At 44.6% G+C, this 6,303-nt stretch overlaps 1 pseudogene; it reads left to right on the forward strand.

Annotated features, from left to right (window-relative positions):
• Positions 1-4,013: 4,013 nt before the first annotated feature.
• On the forward strand, positions 4,014-5,012 carry LOC132693286 (ADP/ATP translocase 2 pseudogene; annotated as a pseudogene).
• Positions 5,013-6,303: the final 1,291 nt, after the last annotated feature.

The raw sequence follows: 6,303 nt of genomic DNA on the forward strand, positions 1-6,303 counted from the left end.
AGGTAAGTGGGAGAGGTGCAGAGAGAGGAGGACAGAGGATCCCAAGTGGGCTCTTCGCTAACAGCACACAGTTGGATGTGGGGCTTGAACTCACAGACGGGAAGATCGGGACCTGGGCCGAAGTTGGTTGCTCAACCGACTGAGCCAAGGTGCCCCGAGGAAGCCTTTGGATATGAAAACCTGGAGTTCAGGGGAAAGATCCAGGCTGAAATGGAAATCAGCAGTAGCTGCTATTGAAAACCACGAGACTGGGGCACCTGGGTGGCTCAGTCGGTTGGGTGGCCGACCTCGGCTCAGGTCATGGTCTCGCGGTCCGTGAGTTCGAGCCCCGCGTCAGGCTCTGTGATGACAGCTCAGAGCCTGGAGCCTGTTTCAGATTCTGTGTCTCCCTCTCTCTGACCCTCCCCCGTTCATGCTCCGTCTCTTCCTGTCTCAAAAATAAATAAATATTAAAAAAAAAAAAAAAAAAGGGAAAAGAAAACCATGAGACTGAAAGAGATGGTCAGAGAAGTGAGTTTAGTTAGAAAAGAGAAGGGACCAATGCTCAGATGTCAGGGAGATGAGTAAGCATTCCTAAAATGGTAGCTGCTGGCGTTATTATCATAATTTCCCCCAGATTTCCTTATTTGAGGGCCACCCCTCACTCCAGCTCTCTGGTTCTCCAGTAAGGGGCCATTTGGAAAAATCCCACCTTGTGTCTTTCAGTTTCTCTCCAGGACAGCACTTCCATTGTAAACACTGCTTCTGGCTGTGGCCACCCACGTGGGACACACTGCCTTTTCCTGACAACGCCTCCCATTCCAGCTAAAATCAAGGTACCTTGCTGCTTTTAGTACCTGGCTGTCTACTGGGGAGAGTCCCTGCCATCCCCCTGCCCGTCCTGACGCCATCAGCCCTCTGCCCACCCTCTGTCCTCGGGAGCAGTCTGTCATCTCACCTTCAGGGTCTGGGGTATCTGGTCTCGATCTGACAGCTTCTTCCTCTCTCTGTACAGGGAACAAGTCCCATGGAGTTCACATTGCTTTTTCCTTTTACCATTGAGACTCCTTCTCTCCCTCACATTTTTTTTTTTTTTTAACGTTTATTATTTTTGAGACACGGAGAGACAGAGCATGAACGGGGGAGGATCAGAGAGAGGGAGACACAGAATCTGAAACAGGCTCCAGGCTCTGAGCTATCAGCACAGAGCCTGACGCGGGGCTCAAACTCACGGACCGCGAGATCATGACCTGAGCCGAAGTCGGACACAACCGACTGAGCCACCCAGGTGCCCTTCTCACATTTAAATTCATATTGATTTTCCCCAAAGATTTGGACTCTTTGGTTTGGAAAACCTCACTACATGTTTCTATTTTTTTAACTTAAAAAAATTAGAAAAAAAATTTCATGCTTATTTATTTTGAGAGAGAGAGAGAGAGAGAGAGAGAGAGAGAGAGAATCCCAAGCAGGCTCTGCACTGTCAGGACAGAGCCCGACAGATATCACAAATTGTGAGATCAAGACCTGAGCTGAAGTCAAGAGTTGGACACTTAACCAACTGATTCACCCAGGCGTCCCTTTTTAACTTTTTTAAAAAATATATTTTTTATTGAAGTACAATGAAGATAAAGTGTTATATTCTCCTCCTGTGCATGACATAATGATTCAACAATTCTGTACATTACTCAGAGCTCATCGAGGTACGTGTGCTCTTAATTAATCCCTTGTATTTATTTCCCCCACCCACTTTTGTCTTCATTTTTAACTCTGAATTGTAACATCATATCTCGTACAATGTAAATAATATTAATAAAATGGATACTTTGTACCCACCACCCAACTTAAGAAAAAAACATTCTGGTGACTCAGATGTCCCTTGTGCCCCTCCTTTTTTTTTTTTTTTTTTTTAATGTTTATTTATTTTTGAGACAGGGAGAGACAGAGCATGAACGGGGGAGGGTCAGAGAGAGGGAGACACAGAATCTGAAACAGGCTCCAGGCTCTGAGCTGCCAGCACAGAGCCCGATATGGGGCTCAAACTCACGGACTGTGAGATCATGACCTGCTCCAAAGTTGGCCGCTTAACCGACTGAGCCACCCAGGTGCCTTGTGGCCCTCCTTAATGCTGCCCTTTCTCCTCCCCACTTGAGGAAACTTGTGCAACATATTCCCTTGCTCACCTTTATAGCGATGTGGGATAAGGGGTTTCTTCTAGGAATTAACACCTTTTACCTTTAGTGAAGATCTGGAAGGGACTGTGGGAAAGATGGAGGAAAAACCACTAACCAGCCTTCTGACGCTGCGTGCGGATGGGCCCGCCAGTCTCAAGGAGAAGGTAAGATTCCGGGCCATCGAGCGGGGCTGCAAAGAGGCAGCTGCAGGAGACGGTGGGAAGGGACGGCCGCTGCGAGGTGGTCCCTCTTCCCGTCCGCTGCCATCAGCCTGCAGTTGGCCGAAGGGCCAGCAGTGGATAGAAGGGCTGACAGCTGCGGAGAGGAGAGGAGTGTAAGTAGGAACCCAGCACCATCGCCGCTTTTGACTGCATGTGCCTTCCAAGAAAACGGGCTGCTGCTCCCCTTCTGCCTCCAGTATCTTATTTAAGTTCCTCTTTTGGTCAGGTTTGACCTCCAACCACATAGGGAAGGGAACTCTGGGATTTGTAGTTTCTAGCTTAGCCAGACTGGCAATGAAATACACCAGCGCTGCTGCCTATGAGTGAATCCTAACACTCAGTATTGTTGAGTTTGGGCTGCACTTTATTATCACGAACCATGCAGCTTAGTTTTTTCTACGACTTGCTTTTGTCTTTTCATTGGGGTTGTTAGCTTTGGTTTTTGAGATTCCATCCTGCTGATCCGTTCGCTTTTAACTACTATAGACAGAATTCCAAAGTATGAAAATATATATGTATTTTATGTATCCATTTCAGAATTAGATATTTGGGTTTTTTCTTTTCAGATTTTGCTTCTATGAACAATGTTTCCATGACTATTATATATGTCTCCTTATCTGTAAAAGTTCCTGTAGCACATATACCCAGGAGAGAAACTGTGAGGTATAGAATATGTAGAATATGTTACGTGCAGCTTTATTACATAGTGTCAAACTGTTTTCCACGCCGTATTGTGCTCCCACTGGCAGTGTGTGAGTGTTTCTGTTGCTAAACATCTTCATTATGAAGACACTTGACATTGTCAGATATTTTAAAATTTGCAAAAGCAAGGAGGCATGCTTTTGCATCTGATTTTGGTTTCAATTTTTTTTTTTTACTTAATTATGAATGAGACTGGACATCTTTTACATATTTTTTCACCATTAGCATTTCCTCTTTTATGAAATAACTGGTGTATCTTTTGTTCTGCTTTTTTTCCTTAGAAGAGTTCTTCAGCAATTCTGGATAACAATCTTTTATTGATTGTTTATATTGCAAATATTCTTTCTCAATTTGTGGCTTGTGATCAGTGTGAGTCATTTCTGCTTTGCTGCTCTATTTTATTGACCTACCCCTGTTCCATTTCTACACTGGATTGTCTGGTCATGTTCTTTCTAGTGTCTTTTGATGAACTCCTGGAAAGCCCAAATTTTAGTGTGGTAAATGTGGCCTTCCTCCCCAACTGCTTGGTGATTTGGGGTCTTGCATAAGGAATCCTTCTTTTCATCCATATTGTAAAATATTCTATATTGCCTTCTAAAGTTATTCTGGTTTTGCCTTTTGCAAAGTGTTTAATTTCCCACAGATGATGTGATACATGCTCCTTTATAATTGAGCTTCCATATATGCATGAGTTTGTTTCTGGCCTTTGGTCTGTTCCATTGGTCCTGACACGTGCAAGGACAAGTGTCCCCATCTTGTTCTTCTTTAGCATTGCCTTGGCTTTTCTTATCTAAAAAAGCCATTTGCTTTTCTGCATAAATTTAAAAATCAAATTGTCAAGTTCCCCCAGAAACCTCTGTAGTGATTTGTGTAGAATTAGGGGACAACTGAACTCTTTACGAACTGCTCTGCCATCTCCTGCCTCCTCTTTCCTTTCAACATGACCAGTGCTGTGTCCTTTGTCGAGGACTTCCTGGTGGGTGGAGTGTCTGCGGCCACCTCCAAGACCCCTCGGTAGCACCCATCGAGCGGATCAAGCTGCTGCTGCAGGTACAACATGCCAGCAGGCAAATCACCGCAGATAAGCACTACACGGGCATTATAGACTGTGTGGTTCATATCTCCAAGGAGCAGGGAGTCCTGTCCTTCTGGTGTGGTAACTTGGCTGGCCAATATCATCAGATACTTCCCCACTCAGGCTCTTAACTTTGCCTTTCAAGTTAAATACAAGCAGATCTTCCTGGGTGGTGTGGACAAGAGAACCCAGTTTTGGTGTTACTTTGCAGGGAATCGGGTCAGGTGGCGCCTCTGGGGCCACGTCTCTGTGTTTTGTGTCTCCTTTTGATTTTGCCCATACCCTTCCAGCAGCTGACGTGGGCAAAGCTGGAGCTGAAAGGGAATTCAGGGGCCTCCGTGACTGCCTGGTTAAGAACTACAAATCTGATGGGATTAAGGTCCTGTAGAAAGGCTTTAATGTTTCTGCGCAGGGTAACCTCATCTACTGAGCTGCCTACTTCAGTATCTGACACTGCAAAGGGAATGCATCCAGATCCCAAGAGTTCTCACATCTCCATCGGCTGGATGATCGTACAATCCGTCACAGAGGTTGCTGTGTTGACTTTCTATCGGGTTGACACTCTTTGTCGCCGTGTGATGGTACAGTCAGGGCGCCAAGGAACTGATATCATGTACACAGGCATGCTTGACTGCCGGAGGAATACTGCTCATGATGAAGGAGCCAAAGCTTTTCTCAAGGGGGCTTTGTGCAATGTTCGCAGAGGCCTGGGTGGTGCTTTTGTGCTTGTCTTGCATGATGAAATCGAGAAGTTCACGTGAGTTATTTCCTGGCTTTTTCACCCTGTGAGCAGGCATGTTGTAGTGTATAACATATCTTGAGCATTCTTGACAGACTGTTGGCTGTCTATTTATCAATGGCAACTATTGACTGGTTGGAAATGGGAAGCAATACTATTCATCTGACCAGTCTTCTCCTAAAGCCATTCTCGTGATGATGGGACTCAACTGTCGTTTTTTCAGTCACTCCTGATAAACAAATTTGAAGAAATAAAAAAAAAAAAAATCCGAAAGAACACAAGAGAAGTCTTTACAGACTGCTAATCTGTTCCCGCTGAACCTGTTCTTCTGCTCATGAGCTCATGGCTGCCATCTGAAGACTCTCTCACCTTTCTTGGCACCTAGTTTTGGCCGTGTGTGGTAGAGTACTTGCAAACTGATTGCCATAATTTCCTTCCCTGTATCCACATGTCACTTTGCTGCTGTCCTTTCAAGAAACAGAATATGCCTCCTCCTTTGGAATATGAGCTGGTGTTATCACTTGTTTGCCTAATAGATTGCAGTGGGTAAGATACTGTGCCAATTCTGAGCCTCGGTCTCAACCAGACTTTTGCGCCATGGCTCTCTCCTGGAATTGTGCCACCGTCTGTGAACAGCCCCGGGTGAGTCTGCTGGATGGTGAGAGACACATGCACGGTTAGTCACCTCATAGCCAGGCTTTGCTGTATACTAACTTTGACCTCAAGCAAGGTGCCTGAGGCACCTCATCTCTAAAATGAGGATCATAATAATATCCACCAAACAGTGTTGTTGTAAGGATTAAGTGAGCTAACATAAAGTAAAGCATTTAGTGGGGCACCTGGGTGACTCAGTGGGTTAAGCATACTCCTCTTGATTTCGGCTCAGGTCATGATCCCAGGGCTGTGGAATTGAGCCCCGTGTTGTGACGTCTCTCTCTTAAATAAATAAACTTAAAAAAAAAAAAAAAAAAGGTAAAGCAGTTAGAAGGGAGCCTGGCACATAATAAACTCTTTGAGGGTCAGTTATTACCATTATAGTGCAAAAGATTGCACATTTTGGGCTCATATGGAGAAAAACACATTTATTTGCCCAGAACATCGAGTGTGTGCTTAGTTGGGAAGAAATGGCTGGGAAGGCAGGGAGGAACAAGTTTGTAAGTAGCCTTGAATGCCTGCCTCAGATATACGGATTTTTATTCTACAGATATTAAGGAACCATTGCAAGTTGTGAGCATTTAAGAAACATGATGAATGTATTCAAATATTTAGATAAGTTCTCACATTCATATTAAATGGTCCCCCATAATTTTTTCAGTCTCTCTAACTAAAGACTGATTGGAGATACACTTGATGGCAAGGAATCCTAAAATGGCCATTTATTTTGGGATGGAGTAGTTGGATGGGTTTGCTTATGTT

Source organism: Panthera onca, chromosome B1 (assembly GCF_046562875.1).
Source record: "Panthera onca isolate mPanOnc1 chromosome B1, mPanOnc1 haplotype 2, whole genome shotgun sequence".
NCBI classification, from domain to species: domain Eukaryota; kingdom Metazoa; phylum Chordata; class Mammalia; order Carnivora; family Felidae; genus Panthera; species Panthera onca.